Consider the following 19379-nt stretch of genomic DNA (forward strand, 5'->3'; position numbering starts at 1 on the left):
ATATCTTTAATGCCTACTTTAACAGAAGTCCATTCTCATATCTACTTCTGCATTTAATCTGACGTGATCATTTGTTTTGGTTGAAGTATATGAAGAAGATCCAGCCTCACCCAAATCTGTAGTTTATAAGGGGAGTATTGGGACTTCCCTGGTGATCCAGTGGTAAAGAATCTGCCTTACAGTGCAGGGAACATGGGTTTGATCCCTGGTCAGGGAACTAAGATCCCACGTGCCGCAGGGCAAGTAAGCCGCGCGCCACAATTACTGAGCTCGCCCGCCTCAACTACAGTCCACGTGCCCTGGAGCCTGTGTGCCACAACTAGAGAAGAGAAAACCCGCAGGCTGCAACTAGAAAGAAGCCCGTGCGCCACATAGAAAGATCCCGCATGCCTCAATGAAGATCCTGCGGGCCGCAACTAAGACCCGACACAGCCAAAAATAAAATAAAAGAAAGAAAGAAAGGGGAATTTTTTGTGTGTGTGTGTGGTACGCGGGCCTCTCACTGTTGTGGCCTCTCCCGTTGCGGAGCACCGGCTCTGGACGCGCAGGCTCAGCGGCCATGGCTCACGGGCCCAGCTGCTCCGCGGCATGTGGGATCTTCCCTGACCGGGGCACAAACCCGTGTCCCCTGCATCGGCAAGCGGACTCTCAACCACTGAGCCACCAAGGAAGCCCTGAAAGGGAAGTATTTTAATAGCCTTTCAGATAACTGGATATTCTTCAATACTGCAACAAAACTCAACAGATGGGGACTTCCCTGGTGGCGCAGTCGTTAGGAATCCACCTGCCAATGCAGGGGACACGGGTTCAAGCCCTGGTCCGGGAAGACCCCACATGTCGCGGAGCAACTAAGTCCGTGTGCCACAACTACTGAGTCTGCGCTCTGGAGCCTGCAAGCCACAACTACTGAGCCGACATGCTGCAACTACTGAAGCCCACATACCTACAGCCCGTGCTCCGCAACAAGAGAAGCCACCGCAATGAGAAGTCCGCGCACCACAATGAAGAGTAGCCCCCGCTGCTGCAACCAGAGAAAGCCCTCGCGCAGCAACGAAGACCCAAAACAGCCAAAAATAAATATATATTAAAATAATAATTAAAAAATTAAAAAAAAAACTCAGATGGTAGTTTCTTAAAGGTTACAGGCAGTGTGGAATCTGAAACCCTACCAATGAACTTTTTGTACTCTGTTACATTAAAAACCATCAGTCTATTTTGCACTTTGCATGAATCTTTCCTCAGCAAATAGTTCACTAGTGTTGTGTGACTCCTAAAACATTGATACACTTCATTATTCAATACCAAAAATCCATATTTAACATCACCACTGATCTCATCTGAGAAGTCTTTAAATAGTGGTAATTTGTCAAACTCAAATTTTATCATTGGCAACAAATACTCCCAGCTCCTTCATTTTTGAGAAAATGTTGCCAAATATTCAAATCTGAATAACAACAGTTTTTCTGTCAATTATTCTCTCAAGTAAAAATGGTATCCCATGAAAAATGTTGCTAGGTCAGCATGCAACTCAAACAATCCTCCATGTTAAAACCGCCACGGAACTTCAACTTGCAGAAGAAGTAAGTGCCTTATAATTTAAGGTACTTATAAGAAGTTATAAGCGCCTTATAACTTCCCATTACATCACACAGACTATTAAAAAGATGTGTGCTCTAGTATCCACCTGTTAGTCACTTACTAGCCAGCCATCTAGCTCTGTCGAGGTATCACAGTGCTTGTATTTAAGTAACCCTTATTTTACTTAATAATAGCTCCAAAGCACAGGAGTAGTGATGTTGGCAATACGGACACGTCAAAGACAAGCTGCAAACTGCTTCCTTTAAGTGAAAAGGTGAAAGTTTTCAACTTCATAAGAAAAGCAATCATATGCTGAGGTTGCTAAGATCTACAGTAAGAATGAATTTTTGAAATTGTACGGAAAGAAAAAGAAATTCATGCTCATTTTGACATCACGCCTCAAACTGCAAAAGTTACAGCTACAGGGAATGGTAAGTGCTTAGCTAAGGTGGAAAAAACATTAAATTTATACAATAAGGTATTTTGAGAGAGGGACCACATTCACATAACTTTTATTACAATACTCTCTTACGGTGCCTAATATATAAACTTTATCATGGGTATGCACGTATAGGAAAAAACATTTTAAAAAAAGTATATACAGGTTTCGGTACTACCATGGTTTCAGGCATCCACTGGGGATCTTGGAACAGATAAAAGGAGACTATACTATATCTCTACAACAAAAGTAGACTTTGGAACAAGGAATATTAGGAGAGATATTACATAATGAAGGAAGGGTCGATTCATCAAAAGGACATAATCTTAAATATGTATATACCTAATAAGGGGTTCAATACTCACAGAACTGAAAGGAGAAACATGCAAAGCTGGAAACTTCAACGCACCTTTCTCAGTAATTGATAGAATTTTTAAAAATCACCAATGATCTGAACATTATCAATCAACTTGACCTAATAGATATTTATATAGCATTTCAATACATGTAAAGATGCTCAATATAATCGGTCACCATGGAAATACAAATTTAAACCAACAATGAGATGCCATTACACACCACTAGAATGGCTAGAAAATGAAGCAACTAAAACTCTCCACTATGAGAATGGAGCAACTGGAACTTACACATTGCAGGTGGGAATGCAAAATGCTACAGGCTTTGAAGAACAGTTTGACAGTTTCTTTAAAACTTCAACATATGCTTACAATATGACCCAATATTCCCACTGTCAGGTTTTATACAAGAGAAATAAAATCATGTGTCCAGAGAAAGACCTGTATTTGAATATTCATAGCAGATTTATTTATAATAGCCAAAAAAAAAAAAAATGAGAAACAGCGTCCATCAACTAACTGGTGAATGGTAAACAAATTGTGATATATCCACACAGCAATTAAGAACAAACTTCTGGGGAATTTCCTGCAGGTCCAGTGGTTAGGACTCAGCGCTTTCACTGAGGACCTGGGTTCAATCCCTGGTAGGGGAACTAAGATCCTGCCAGCCTTGAGGCAGGGGGGAAAAAAAAAAAAACACAAGAAACTTCTGATACACCCAACAAAATACATGATTTCAAAAACATTATCCTAAGTGAAAGAAGCCAGAATCAAAAGACTATTGCTGGGCTTCTCTGGTGGCGCAGTGGTTGAGAGTCCGCCTGCCGATGCAGGGGACACGGGTTCGTGCCCCGGTCCGGGAGGATCCCACATGCTGCAGAGCGGCTGGGCCCGTGAGCCATGGCCGCTGAGCCTGCACGTCCGGAGCCTGTGCTCCGCAACGGGAGAGGCCACAACAGTGAGAGGCCCACGTACCGCAAAAAAAAAAAAAAAAAAAAAAAAAAAGACTATTGCTGTATGGCTCCAGTTATATGAAATACTAGAGAAAGCAAAATTATATATATAGAGAGAGACAAAATGCAATCAGTGGTTGCTAAGGGCCTAGGAGTGAGAGGAGAAAATTAACTGTAAAGGGGCACAAGGGAATTGTTTGGAGTGATGGAAAGAATTGTCCTATTCTTGACTGGGATTGTAGTCTCACAATAATAGCATGTATTTGTCCAAAACTCACAAATTATTACTTTAAAATGAGTGAATTTTACTGTAGGCAAATATACCTCAGAAAGTTGATTAAAATTTTAAAACTTAAATGGGAAGAGAAAAATCTCAAAGCTGGAAGTGGGAAAGAAATCATAAGAGCCAAAATAAAAGAGCTCAGAATTATTGGAGAATACCATACACATTTACATGCTAATAAATTTTAAAACTTAAGTTCAATGAGTAGTATGCTAGTAAAATGTTAAATACCAAAACTGATACAAGAAAACATGAAACAAATCCATAACAGAAGACACTGACCAATGTAACAAAAAGTTACACAATCATCCCTTCTTTACCCCCACGAGAGCACTAAAACCCAACAGCATTACACGAAAATTTAAAGATTTCTAACAAAAATGTGGCAGGTATATTCACCTCCAAGTGCTGTGGAGGAAACAGGTCCTTAAATAGATAAGATAAAATGAAAAAAGAAAACTATATGACAATCTTGTTTACAAATAATGATGTGAAAATCTTAGATAAAACTCAAACAATTAAAGCAATACCTCAAGAGATTTACTAAATACTACTAAACAGGTTTTGTTCTAAGAATGCAAGGGTTTTAAATAAGTATAACTATTGATATCATACAAGCAAAAGATTCATGCAAAATGTCATGACAGGACTTCCCTGGTGGAAGAAGAGAAGAAGTAGATAAGAATCCGCCTGCCAATGCAGGGGACACGGGTTCAATCCCTGGTCTGGGAAGATCCCACATGCCACGGAGCAACTGAGCCCATGTGTCACAACTACTGAGACTGCGCTCTAGAGCCTGTGAGCCACAACTACTGAGCCCGTGTGCCACAACTACTGAAGCCCACGCACCTAGAGCCCATGCTCTGCAACAAGAGAAGCCACCACAATGAGAAGCCCGCGCACCGCAACAAGATAAAGCCCACGTGGCAGCAACGAAGACCCGTCGCAGCCAAAAATAAATAAATAAATTTATTAAAAAAAAAAGTCATGACAGCAAGACTTTTAGGGACTTCCCTGGGGGCACAGTGGTTAAGAATCCGCCTGCCAATGCAGGGGACACAGGTTTGATACCTGGTCCGGGAAGATCCCACATGCCCCAGAGCAACTAAGGCCGTGACCCATAACTACTGAGCCTGTGCTCTAGAGCCTGCGAGCCACAACTACCGAAGCCCGTGCGCCTAGAGCCCCTGCTCCGCAATGAGAAGCCACCACAATGAGAAGCCTGCGCACCGCAACGAAGAGTAGCCCCCGCTCGCCACAACTAGAGAAAGCCCACGTGCAGCAACAACAACCCAACGCAGCCATAAAAAAATAAATTTATTTTTAAAGACGACTAACTTTTATAAAATTCAATGAATCCCACACTTTTAAAATTTATTTTTATTTTTTTTTTTGCGGTACATGGGCCTCTCACTGTTGTGGCCTCTCCCGTTGCGGAGCACAGGCTCCGGACGCGCAGGCCCAGCGGCCATGGCTCACGGGCCCAGCCGCTCCGCGGCATGTGGGATCTTCCCGGACTGGGGCACGAACCCGTGTCTCCTGCATCGGCAGGCAGACTCTCAACCACTGCGCCACCAGGGAAGCCCCCACACTTTTTTTAGAAAAAAAAATGTGATTCATAATTTTTATTGGCTCCTCTCCCTTTTTTAAAAAAAATTATTTATTTATTTATTTATGGCTGTGTTGGATCGTTTCTGTGCGTGGGCTTTCTCTAGTTGCGGCGAGCGGGGGCCACTCTTCATCGCAGTGCGCGGGCCTCTCACTGTCGCGGTCTCTCTTGTTGCAGAGCACAAGCTCCAGACGCGCAGGCTCAGAAGTTGTGGCTCACGGGCCTAGTTGCTCCGCGGCATGTGGGATCTTCCCAGACCAGGGCTCGAACCCGTGTCCGCTGCATTGGCAGGCAGATTCTCAACCACTGCGTCACCAGGGAAGCCCCTCCTCTCCCTTTTTATAAAAAGCAATAAAAAACTTTTCTTTTTAAATATAATTAAAACAATCCACATTACAAATATGATGGTTAAACATTAGGGGTCTTCCACTTAAAAGACCAAGGGACACCTGATTCAATTAGTTATAACAGTATATTACAGATTTTTTACTCCAGAGTAATTTTTTTTGAAGGAACAGATAAAACAAGAGAATTACAAAAATTACTGAAAAATATATATCACTACTTGATTCTATATAAAATTTAAGCAAAGAACCATTAGAATAATTTCTCTACTATAGTTGTTGGATATAAAGCAAATCTGCAAAAATCAATGCTATTTCTATACAGCAGTAATAACCACCTAGAAAAAGAATGGGGAAATGTCTCCATTAAAACAGCAACAAAGGGTCTTCCCTGGTGGCGCAGTGGTTGAGAGTCCACCTGCCGATGCAGGGGACACGGGTTCGTGCCCCGGTGCGGGAAGATCCCACGTGCCGCAGAGCAGCTAGGCCCGTGAGCCACGGCCGCTGGGCCTGCGCGTCCGGAGCCTGTGCTCCGCAACGGGAGAGGCCACAACAGTGAGAGGCCCGCGTACCGGAAAAAAAAACAAAAAAAACCCAGCAATAAAAAGTATAAAATACTTGGTAATTAGTGTAGTGAATGTAAATTTAGTGTAGTAAACTTTAACGGGAGAAAAACTTGGTTAGTTGCAGAGAAGAAACATACCATAACATCATGAAGGAGACAATTTTGCACAAGTTAAAAAACAGATGTGCGGCGGAGCAATAAATTAGGAACTTGGAATTAATAGATACAAACCACTGTATATAAAATAGGTAAACAACAAGGATCTACGACAGCAGAAGGAACTAAATTCAGTATCTTGTAATAACCTATAATGGAAAAGAATCTGAAAAAATACATATAACTGAATCACTTTGTTGTACACCTGAAACATTGTAAATCAACTATACTTCAATAAATAAATACACAAAACTTAGAAAAACAGATGTAATGTACTCCCAATTAAAAACACTAACAAGGGACTTCCCTGGTGGTCCAGTGGGTGAGACTCCGTGCTCCCAAAACGGGGGACCCAGGTTCAGTCCCTGGTCAGGGAACTAGATCTCGCATGCTGCATCTAGGAGTCCGCATGCTGCAACTGAGAGGTCCACGTGCCAAAGCTGAGAAGTCCGCTTGCTGAAACCAGGAAGCCCACATGCTGCAGTTAGGACCCGGTGCAGCAAAAATAAATAAATGTTCTTTTTAAAAATAAATAAATAAATAAATATAAAAACACTAACAAGGGAATTCCCTGGCAGTCTAGTGGTTAGGACTCCACACTCTCACTGCCGAAGGCCCAGGTTCAATCCCTGGCCAGGGAACTAAGATTCACAAGCATGGTGAGGCAAAAAACACAAAAAGCAAAAACAACAAACATTAACAAGATACTTTACAGAGCTTGAGAACTTGGAAAAATAAATGGGAAAAAAAATCAAAGAGCAATCAGTGAAAAAAAATAGGATTAGCCCTTTGGAATACTAAAAGCAATGCCTAATCGAGGGGTTGGGTCTCAAACTCATAAATGACTTTCTCTTACAAAATAAATGCAAATAGATGGCTGATTCATTCATTTGCTGACCATCTCTAACACTAGCTTCTGTCCAGTGTTTAAATGTTACCCTCATAATAGACACAATCTTTCATTTCCTAAATCATAGCTTATGCTACCTGTGGTACAGCTAAAATGAACAATTCATGACCAAGACAGAATCTTTAACACAAAGCTCATGTGTAAGAAGTACTGCAGGTCAAATGTTATTTTTTCTTAAATATCTCTAAATGAATGTCTTAGATCCTTTTGTTGTATTATAGTTTTATCATATCATACACACTGAAATAAAGCTAGAACTTAATACTTGTCATGTGGACAAGAAAAGTTGTAGTCACATGCAATTCACCTCTGGAAGAGCACCTGTCCTTCTGAGTTACCTCACAGTAGACTCTGGGGTATAAGCTGACCCTCACTCTCCAAAAAGCTTATAAGCCTGGTCTGTGTTTGGTAATTCTATAGGCTGTTCCTTTTCACCAAGTTAGGATTTAATTTCCTGTCCTTAGCCTTTGAGATTTGATACAAGAGAACACAACTGTGAGTGGCACTTCCCAAAATAGTGTTAAGGGAGAACTGTTCCAGGTACTGTTAAGATGCCAAGCAAACCCCTCCCTTGAGCAAGTGTCTTTTAACATTTAAAATAAAATTAAACAGGTTTCTTTTTTACTATCCAACTTACCAGAGCTCATAATATGCTAATTCAAACTATGAATTTCCAAAAGAGGGATTTAACAAGCAGCCTTTCTCAAGCTTACTTGATTAAAGGTTCCCTTTATTCTCAGAGAATCACTAATGGCAAAGAGCCCTGGCTTTGGAGTTAAAAATACTTGTGTTCAAATTCTAGCTCTGCCACCCAGTAACTATATAATCTTGAGTAATCATTTTTTTCAACTGTAAAATGGGGGAAACAATACTTAAACTTCAGAGGACTTGACTTAAGGGTAGGTTATACACACAGAGAGTGTTAACAAATGTACATGATAAATTTTCAACAACACTGCAATTTGTCCTCCTGAGAACAAAAGTTGATGATACTTATTCCCATACACTCCCTCTCTCCTCACTTTTGTCTTTTCCTTTCAGTGGTCATTCCTGGGCTTAACAGTCCTATTTGATTTTCTTTTAATTTAACTATTAAAGTCATACCCAAAAGCTCTCCTATGTATTGACTCACACCTTTCAACTGAATACTAGAGTACAGAACAAAAGGAAACAAGTTAGTGGGGCTGAGATTCACTATTAAGTGGAAAAAACAAGATACAGCATCATAGTGTATAGTATGCTATCATTCTGTTAAAAAGGCATTACACAAAAGAATGAAGTTGAACGCTTACTACCATCTACAAAAACGGACTCAAAACAGATCAAAGTGTAAAAAGCCAAAACAATAAAACTCTTAGAAGAAAACATACGAAAAAGCTTCATGGCTTTGGATTTAGCAAGATTTCTTAGATATGATAACAAAAGCACAGGAAACAAAAGGAAAAATAAATTGAGACCTCATCAAAATTCAAAACTTTTGTGCACCAATGGATACTATTAACAGAATGAAAAGGCAACCTATGGAATGGGAAAAAATATTTGCAAATCATACAACTGAGAAGGGATTGATATCCAGAATATGTAAAGAACTCCCACAACTCAACAACAAAACTAAACAACCTGAATAAAAAATGGACAAAGAACTTGAATACGCACTTCTCCAAATATATACAAATAGCCAAATAAGCACATAAAAAGATGCTCAACATCAAGAGTCATCAGGAGAATGCAAATCAAAACCACAGTAGATACCACTTCACACCCATCTGGACAGCTATTATTTTTAAAAAAACAACCAAACAAACAAACAAAAAACCAGAAAATAACAAGTGTTAGAGAAGATATGGAGAAACTGGAACACTTGTGCATTGCTGGTGGGACTGTAAAATGGTACAGCTACTATGAAAAATGGTGTAACTTTTCAAAAAATTAAACAGAGAATTACCATACGACCTAGCAATCCCACTTGAGTATGCATCCAAAAAATTTGAAAGCGAAGTCTTTAAGAGGGCTTCCCTGGTGGCGCAGTGGTTGAGAGTCTGCCTGCCAATGCAGGGGACACGGGTTCGTGCCCTGGTCCAGGAAGATCCCACATGCCGCGGAGCAACTAAGCCCGTGCGCCACAACTACTGAGCCTGCGCTCTAGAGCCCACGAGCCACAACTACTGAAGCCCACACACCTAGAGCCCGTGCTCCGCAACAGGAGAAGCCACCACAATGAGAAGCCCGCGCACCACAACGAAGAGCAGCCCCCACTCGCTGCAACTAGAGAAAGCCCGCATGCAGCAGCCCGATGCAGCCAAAAATAAAATAAATTTATTTTAAAAAATGGTTAAAATGAAAAACTATGTTTTGTATATTTTACAATAATAAAAAAACAGGGTTATACACATACATGCCCATATGCATATATTTCTAGAAGAATGGAGAGAAAACACATGTTATAAATTTTCTTGTAGAGGGAGGCTGTAGGATCAGGAATGAACACAATAAAGAGGGGTTGAATACAGTGGTCTACTCTGTATGCACTAAAAACCGATCTATAAAATATTAATGGTATGAAAAGATGCTCATGATATATTAAGCAGATAACAAAATACTATTTACCATTTAACCTTACACTTACATACACACACACACACACACACACCTGCCCAGAAAGAGTCTAAGAAGTGACATTAAAGATCATTAGGGAAAGATGGGACTATTCAGTAAATGGTGCTGGGACAACCGGATTCCTAACTCACCCACAGACAAATTAAACTTTATTCTAGACGTCTTAATTTAGTCTTATCTAAAGCCATCTCAATTTAGACTAAATTCTAAGTTTGTGAAAGGCAAAGTATTAACCCTAACCCATTCCTACTTAAAGAAAAATATAGGAGAATATCTTTAAGACCCCAGGCCAGAAAAGGATTTCTTATGACACAAAAGCACTTGCCATAAAAGAGACTGATAAATTCTAGCCCTAGGTATAAACCCATGGACACAAACACCAGGAATACATACAAGAATGCTCACAGCAGAACTCTTTGCAATAGCCCCAAACTAGAGGCCTAAATATCCATCAACAGAAGAACAGATAAATAAAGTATGGGATATGCACAGGATGGAACAATATACAGCAGTGGAAATGAGTACTGTAACTCAGACAAGTCTTGGGAACAATATTTATTGAAAAAAGCAAATTATAAAAGATAATATATATCTTTATAATACTCAAGTTTATAAAAACAGAGCAAAACTAAACATTATGTTGTACAGTAAAACATAAAAACACAGTAAATGTAAAACTCATTTTTTTAAAAAGCAAAGAAATGGTAAACACAAAATCACAACAGAGGTTACCCTGCAGGGGTAGGGGACAGAGGCAGGAGGAGGGACCAAGGAGTACATAGAGAACTTCAAGAGTATTCGTAATCCGATAGTTATTTAGTTATTTGGTGATGTTCCTGAGTGTTGATTATGCTTCATAACTTACACAGAACACATTCTTCTGTAGATAATAAACATCACATAAAAATGAAAACACAGTATGAAGCTGTTCCTATTTTTGTGTAAAAAATGATCTACCCCAGGGGCTTCCCTGGTGGCACAGTGGCTGAGAGTCTGCCTGCCAATGCAGGGGACATGGGTTCGTGCCCCGGTCCGGGAAGATCCCACATACTGCGGAGCGGCTGGGCCCGTGAGCCATGGCCGCTGAGCCTGTGTGTCCGGAGCCTGTGCTCTGCAACGGGAGAGGCCACAACAGTGAGAGGCCCGCGTACCGCAAAAAAAAAAAAAGATCTACCCCAAAGGATAATATGAAATGTTACCATGAGTTTTCTAGGCAATTTAAATTTTAGGTAGCTATAATTTTTAAATTACTCCTTATCTGAGATTTCTGATTGTCAGTGAACTTTTGTGTAAATTTTTAAAAAGGGGGGGGGTCACAAGCATATGCATTTTTTTTACAGAACTGAAAGACAAGCAACAAATTTAATGAAGGATTTCTGTGGGTTGGTGGGACTCTGAGTAGTGTTCTTACCGTTTTCTGTTTATCTACATTTTTCAAATCTGTACCAATAAAATACGTATTACAGTTCCAAAATTCCTTATCTGATATTCCTGCAACTAAAGATGTCTCAGAATCCTGATTTTTTCACTTTAAGAAAGGCAACACAGTACATACATTAGCATTGCCCAACATCCCGAGAAGGGTTTCAGGCAGTACTCCACAATCAAACACAAACATTCCTGGGAATTCCCTGGCGATCCAGCAGTCAGGACTCAGTGCTTTCACTACCAGGGCCGGTTCAATCCCTGGTGGGGGAACTAAGATCCTGCAAGCTGCGCGGCATGGCGAAAAAAAGCAAAAACAAAAACATTCCTGCAGCAAAGTGAAGAGTTACACTAAGTGTGATAAATAGGTCATATAACTAACTTCACATCAGTTAAGGTCTTGTGTTTTTACTACCAGAAGAGATCTAAATTAGGTTTTACTACCAGAGGAGTGGAATTATTTAGTATACAAGACCAGAGAAGAAGTAAGCCTTCCAATTCTGTCCACACTGGCCCAACAAACTGGAAGCTTAGCCACTTGCATACTGTGCATTCAGCTGAGAACAAGTAAAATAGCCCTTAAATTAATATTTCATCCCTCCAACAAACCAAAGCATTTAAAACTCAACAACTAAAAAACATTATTATTTCTCTCTTTGGCTAAAGCTTTCAAGTCCATTTCAAAAAATGAAGTTAACGAACAAGAGACAAACTTTATTTGGAAATTATCAAAATCATAATGTATATCAAAAACACAACAAAGCCACCAAATAAACTGTTGACCAAAAAAAATAGTACCACTCACAGTATTCTTTAATCCCACAATTGTGCACTGAGGACGTACAATACACAAGGATTTCACGTGGCCTTCAAATTCAAATCCATAAACTCACAAACGGGCCCTGGGTCCACACTATCAAAAATGCCAAGAGCTCAAAGATGAGTGCATTAGGCTATTCCATGTAAATTAAGTACTGATCTTTGTTTTCTTGGTCAGGATACCATTCATAGACCCCAATCCAAAGGCATGTGAATTCCACTTAGAATAACTGCATTATTAACACTTAGAAAACCAGAACAATGGCCGATGGAACATTTGTTAGAACATTAAGGTATCCGACTGTCAGTGATACTTAATGCAGTGGTCAAATTTGGTGAAAGTATTTGTGTCTTCAATATGCAAGTGCCCATATCCAGAGTCACTGGGGTACTGATCGCTATCTCCTTATCCCTAGCCCATCCTTGAGGCAACGAACTGATCACAGGGGGCCACAACCTGATTGCCTTTAGGGGCCAGGTAAATAATATAAACTAGTGATGTAGAGACTCAGTGTACAGGAACAGAATGTGGTAGGGACTGAGGCAAATTAGAAAATGTACTCCATGGGGGACTTCTCCGGTGGTCCAGTGGTTAAGACTCTGCAGTTCCACCACAGGGGGTGCAGGTTCGATCCCTGGTCAGGGAACTAAGATCCTACAGGCTGCAAGGTGCAGCCAAAAAAAAAAAAAAAAAGAAGAAAGAAAATGTACACTATGAGTAAGGCACTCAAATATTAAGACACTTTTGACCAAATTCAGTCCTTCCAGTAATCAAATGATTGGGACACACAGTCTATATAATGGCCCACCCTGAAATCTCCTTTCTCTCAAAACTGTCTTAATTACATTTGCTGGCATTTAACCCAGCAAATGCCAAACAGTCTCTAACAACACCGCAAACTCATGGAAGAGAGAGGATCCTGTTTATTCTGCTTTAGTTACTATGCTGGAGTCCCAGCAGACATAAACTCATTCATTAATTATAGAAATCAAATCTACAACTTTTTCTGTCTAACCAAGTGAGTTATGTGGTCAAACAGTACAAGTAGTGCATAACTATCTAAAGAACAGGCCAAAGCAGACCCTGAACATACAGAACAATTAGAATTACGACCAAACAACAGCAGATCCAACAGATTTCTTTCATTTGCTAAGAACAATGGAACCTCATACATCCTTAATGATGAGGGAGACCAATGTTTTTCTTCCTCTTGCTAACTAATCTCTACTCACCATAAAAATTTGACCTGTAAGGAGCTTGCCTCTCTGTACCCTTCTAAAGACTGTCTTCCACATTAAAAAAAAAAAGGGGGGGGGAGGGGTCAGTAACAACATAAAATTAAAGAACCAGAAATACAGGCTGATAAAGCACTCATCTGTTTTTCCTAACGATACACAATCATCATACATGTGAGCAGAAATCTAGATCATAAACTCTTAGACCTCCAGGACTGTATTGTAAAATATGGTAGCTGCCAGCCACATGTAGCTACTGAGCTCTTGAAATGTGGCTAGTCTGAACTGAGAAGACTTTGTGCTAAAAATATAACATAAAATATTTTGTTAATAATTTTTGTATTGATTATATACAATAAATGATATGATAAATATTTCTGATATACTGAGTTAAATGACATTATTAAAATTAATTTCACTTGCTGCTTTTAATGTGGCTACTAGAAAACTTTAAATTATATATATGTTCCTCACATTATATTTCTACTGGACAGTGCTTCCCCAGAGAAGGTCATATTTTACAACTAATTCCTCTAGTGAGTACCTTCCTGGCAAAAAGAGATATGGAGCCCCCCCCCGCCCCCGCAACAAAACCACAAAAACTTCAGTCATTAAACCAGTCCCAGGACTACTGATGATGCAGCAGGTTGCCAGAGCAATCTGGTCATTCACTTACCCAAAGGGAAGTAACAGTCATCTGAGTCTAATTTCTTCCTAAATGATTCTAGCACGTAAAAAATACAAGGAGTAGTCTGAAGAAAAATCTGTGAGCCAAAAGATTATATTTTTTCCCTCAATGCTGGACTTTTAGGTAACTAAAACTGAGGTTCAACTTTGGTACTACACTGTTAAGAACAAACAGATCTAACCTTCTAAAACCACTGCTTTTTTCCTCTTTTATAAACTCTAAGATATAAATATTACACAAAAACTACTCACACCCACTAGGATGTCTATAATTAAAAAGATGGACAATGACAAGAATTGGTGGGCATTTGGAGAGATCAGAACCCTCAGACATTGCTGTGGGAATACAAAATGGTGCAGCCATTCTGGAAAACAGCTTGGCAGTTCTTCAAAATGTTAAACACAGAAACCCTAAGAGCCAGCAATTCCATTCCTAGGTATCTACCCAAGAGAAATGTAAACATATCTGCACAAAAACTTTTACATAAATGTTCATAGCAACATTATTATACATAATAGCCCAAAAGTGAAAACCCAAACAACCATGGACAAATGTGTATAAATAGACTAATGTGGTATATACATACAACTGAATATTTGGCAATAAAAAGGAATGAAGCACTAATACATGCTATAACATGATGGACCCTGAAAACATGCGAAGTGAAATAAGTCAAAAGACCACATATTTTATTACTCCATTTATATGAAATAGACAAGTCCACAGAAACCATAAGCACATTAGCAGCTGCCAGGGCTGGGGAAAAGGGGGAAATGAAACAGGTACAGGGTTTCCTTTGGGATGAAAAAAATGCTCTAAAATTGACTGTAGTGATAGTTGCACAACTTTGTGAATGTACTAAAAACCACTGGATTGTATATTTTAAATTAGTGAGTTGTACAGTATGTGAATTATATCTCAAAAAAGCTATTTTAAAAACATAAACCATTAGAATGAAAACCATAATGTTATAGAAAGGGACCTATATGAAATCCTTCATTTTAGATAGAACAGAATGAACAAGTGAAAGCTAGCCATATGAAAAGGAAGAGAGAATTTCAACTATGGTTGTCTGCATTACTGGCCCGAATTCCTCACCCCTCCCCAAATCTGCTCCTTAGCCCTGTGATTCTGCAGCTCCTCCCACAAAAATGGCAAGGTTTAGTTTTGTGGCTCCTTGTCTTTGGGTTCCACCACATGACTTCTTTTGGCCGAAAGAACGAAGCAGAAATGGTAGTGTGCCAGTTCTGAGCCTGAGCTTCAAGAAGCCTTGCATGTTCCCACTTGCCCTCTTGTGCTTCTACCACTGTCATGAGAAGAACTTCCCTTGGGTAGCTGCTGCCCATTCAGCCTGGGCTCCAAAATGCACACACATGAAGCAGTCACCCAGCTGACTTATAGATCTGAAGCAAGAAGCAAAGTTGTCCCAGCCAACGTGAAGATCAATTGATATTTTAAGCATTGAGTTATGGGGCAATTTGTTATGCAGTATTATGGTGGCAATAGTTAACCAATACAGTAGCCAATTCTCCCACTGTATTTTGAAAAGGTTCCAAGAATGAAAGTGATTATCAAGGTAAGTCCAGCTTAGCACCTTGAATAAAAAGTTTCATTTACTCAGCTTAAGAGAGCGATCTATGTATCTCAAAAGATATTTAATGCTTGTCCCTTTAAGCTCTTAAACTAAAGGTTGAGAGCAATTTAAGATATTACATACTCTTCCATCTTACTAATTTTACTATTTTAAGATTATTATTTTAAAAAATTAAAGACAGAATAATACTAATTTAAATAAACTAGGTACCAAACCACTGAAGATAAAGACATGAACAAACTATAACTCATGTCCTCAAAACTTTACGGGGAGATAAACAAGGAAACAAACAACTGAAAAGAGGCAAGTGCAGTGTACTAAGAGAACACAAAGAAGGGTCATCCAGGAGCAAAGATGAGAAAGAATGAAGAGGTTACCTGTTATTCCCTTTTTTCTAAGTTGGTTGATAACCTTTAGTTTGGCTTTTAGAATTTCTGCTATCCATGAATACCAGCCTAATACATCATCCTTAGGCCTGCAGGTTATTTTCACCAGCGTGCAGCATGCAAAGGTTCAAAAACAAACTCCTAATTCCCCAAACTTCTGGTTTATGCCTATTCCAGATGACTAGGTTATTTAATTAATTAATTTATTTATTTATTTGGCTGTGTTGGGTCTTCGTTGCTGCATGTGGGCTTTCTCTAGTTGCAGCGAGTGGGGGCTACTCTTCGTTGCGGTGCACGGGCTTCGCATTGCAGTGGCTTCTCTTGTTGCGGAGCACTGGCTCTAGGCACGCGGGCTTCAGGAGTTGCAGCACTCGGGCTCAGTAGTTGTGGCTCATGGGCTCTAGAGCGCAGGCTCAGTAGTTGCGGCGCACGGGCTTAGCTGCTCTGCGGCAAGTGGGATCTTCCCGGACCAGGGCTTGAACCTGTGTCCCCTGCATTGGCAGGCAGATTCTTAACCACTGCGCCACCAGGGAAGTCCCAACTAGGTTACTTAATTCTGACCTAAGATTGAATCACTACTGTATCTATGAAATTTAAAATATGCACACACCAGGGCTTCCGTGGTGGCACAGTGGTTGAGAGTCCGCCTGCCGATGCAGGGTACACGCGTTCGTGCCCCGGTCCGGGAAGATCCCACATGCCGCGGAGCGGCTGGGCCCGTGAGCCATGGCCGCTGAGCCTGCGTGTCCGGAGCCTGTGCTCCGCAACGGGAGAGGCCACAACAGTGAGAGGCCGCGTACCGCAAAAACAAAACAAACAAACAAACAAAAATAATATGTACACACCAAGCCATATATTTTTAAATTGCCCTTTCTGACAAATATCATATGATATCGCTTGTACATGGAATCTAAAAAAATGGTACAAATGAACTTATTTACAAAATAGAAATAGAGTCACAAATATAGAAAACAAACTTACGGTTACCAGAGGGGAAGTGGGGGAGGGATAAACTGGGAGATTGGGATTGACATATACACAATAATATATATATAAAATAGATAACTAATAAGGATCTATTGCATAGCACAGGGAACTCTTCTCAAAACTCTGTAATGACTTATATGGGAAAAGAACCTAAAAAAGAGTGAATATATGTATACGTATAACTGATTCACTTTGCTGTACAGCAGAAACTAACACAACATTTTCAATCAACTATGCTCCAATAAAAATTTTAAAAATTTAAATTTAAATTTAAAAAAATTTAATTTCCCTTTCTGAATATTAATTATTAAACAAGAGACCAAAAAAATGAGTCAAAAGAGAAAACAGTCTTTTAGAAACAGGAAAAAAATGAAATGTAAGTTTCTACTTTTAAAAATGTTAACTTTTTAAACAGAAGCTTAAATACAAAAAAATATGAATTTCTTAAATAGAAGCAAAAGAGAGAAAATGTTAAATTCTTCAGAAGCTAGTTTCCATATAGCTTATAGCTCTCCTCACACCTCAAAGGAAGTTTCCTGCAAAATATTTTCATTTGAAAAAAATTTCCCTAAAACTGTTTTGCTAATTGCAGAAACAAAAGAGCAGAGCTTCTCCACTTACATAGGTGTCATATATGTCACATATTAACCAGTACCTGTTTGGGAGATAAATTATAAATAGTTAGCAGTCAGTCTGTGGGCAGTTGAAGAAGACTGGAGATAAATGGAGATGACTACTCTAAAGGGCCTGTGGTCCTTTGTAAATGTCTCCCTTAGGAGTTCAGTTCCCAGGCTGAGCCACTTTCATTCTCTAGGTGCTGTATGGATATTAAGAAGTTAGGGGAATCTGGCCACAACACATGACCCAATTTAACAGCAACAATTTTACTTTTGTATTTTCTTCAAAGAGGAATGAGACGTTATGCAAGTTATTATTTTCTCTCTTCTATGTGCCCTGTCATTTTATTTTTAAGGAGACATTCTATTCTAAAATCCTGCACCTGACAAACTTCACCTCTAAAGTATTCATTCTATAAAAGAAAAAAAAAAAGGGACTTCCCTGGTGGCACAGTGGTTAAGAATCCGCCTGCCAATGCAGGGGACATGGGTTTAAGCCCTGGTCCGGGAAGATCCCACATGCCACGGAGCAACTAAGCCCGTGCACCACAACTAATGAGCCTGCGAGCCACAACTACTGAGCCTGTGCTCTGGAGCCTGCAAGCCACAATTACTGAAGCCCATGCGCCTAGAGCCTGTGCTCCACAAGAGAAGCCACTGCAATGAAAAGCCCATGCACTGCAACGAAGAGTAGCCCCCGCTCGCCACAACTACAGAAAGCTCGCACTCAGCAACGAAGACCCAATGCAGCCAAAAATAAATAAATAAATAAATAAAATTTTAAAAAAATCTGAGTCTCTATTATGCATATAGGTCGTTAAACCATGAAATTAATGCCTTTGATCCTACCTTTACAGAGTTCACTGCCAACATGGGAAAAGAGCCACATAAATACATTCAATACAAGGTCAGAAAACCGTAAAAGCACTGCCATCTGACAGGATCAGATAAAGAACTACAGGCATCAGAAGAATATTTCTCCTGGGCCAATCAGAAGGCTCTGTAACAAGAGGACAGCATTTCAGCTGGACCTTGAAAAGACAGGTAGGACTCACATATTTCAGAGGCTTGGGAGAAAGGCTAACCAGGTATACCAGCCAGCTTAAAGAAAAGGGGAAACAGCGAGTAATCCAGTTTGGCTGAAATAACAAATTTTTAAAGAAAAGTAGGGTTACAAGGCCAGATTATTTTGAAAAGCAGACCGAAGATTGGATTTTACACTGTAGGCAATTAAAAAAGCCCTAGGAATGCAAATGTAATACAATCCAAACTAGTGACAATGTAAAGATCAAAAGAAACAAAGACTGAATGTACACTACATAGCATTCATTCCCCATTAAGTCCTCTTCACAACTCGTAACTGAAATCCAGGACTTAAAAAAAAAAACTAGAAATCTCTAAAACTTAAACTACAGTAAAAAACCAATTTCTTTCCAAGATCAATTTCTCCTCCTTGGTTTCAAATACACAGTTCTCTCCCTTATATAAAATAAATAAAAACAAAAGATCCTTATGACTCTGCTGTCTATATCAACCATCCTCCTTCCTTATGTCTTTCACATCCCATCTCTCAAACAAATGGCCAGTACCCAAAGCCCAAAGGACACCTTTATTTCTTCACTACCCATCCCTAATTTCCGTTTCACCCTCACTCCTCTGATCTTTATTAGAGCACTTTCAGTAACGACTTCCTTTGCAAAGTCAATAGCCTGTTTTTTCTTCATTCTCTTTGAATCCTGAAGCTTTTTACACTACTGCCCCTAAAAATTCTCTGTGCCTTTTCTTTAATCACCACTGATTGCACTTTCCTAATTATCC

The 19379-nt window shown here is 39.7% G+C and overlaps 1 protein-coding gene across 1 annotated transcript in view; it reads right to left on the minus strand.

Moving 5' to 3' along the window:
- The window catches only part of SPPL3 (signal peptide peptidase like 3), a 119247-nt gene that overhangs the window by 91030 nt on the left and 8838 nt on the right, over positions 1 to 19379 (minus strand). The gene's annotated exons all lie outside the window — the stretch shown is intronic.

Source organism: Delphinus delphis, chromosome 13 (genome assembly GCF_949987515.2).
Source record: "Delphinus delphis chromosome 13, mDelDel1.2, whole genome shotgun sequence".
Classification (NCBI taxonomy): Eukaryota; Metazoa; Chordata; class Mammalia; order Artiodactyla; family Delphinidae; genus Delphinus; species Delphinus delphis.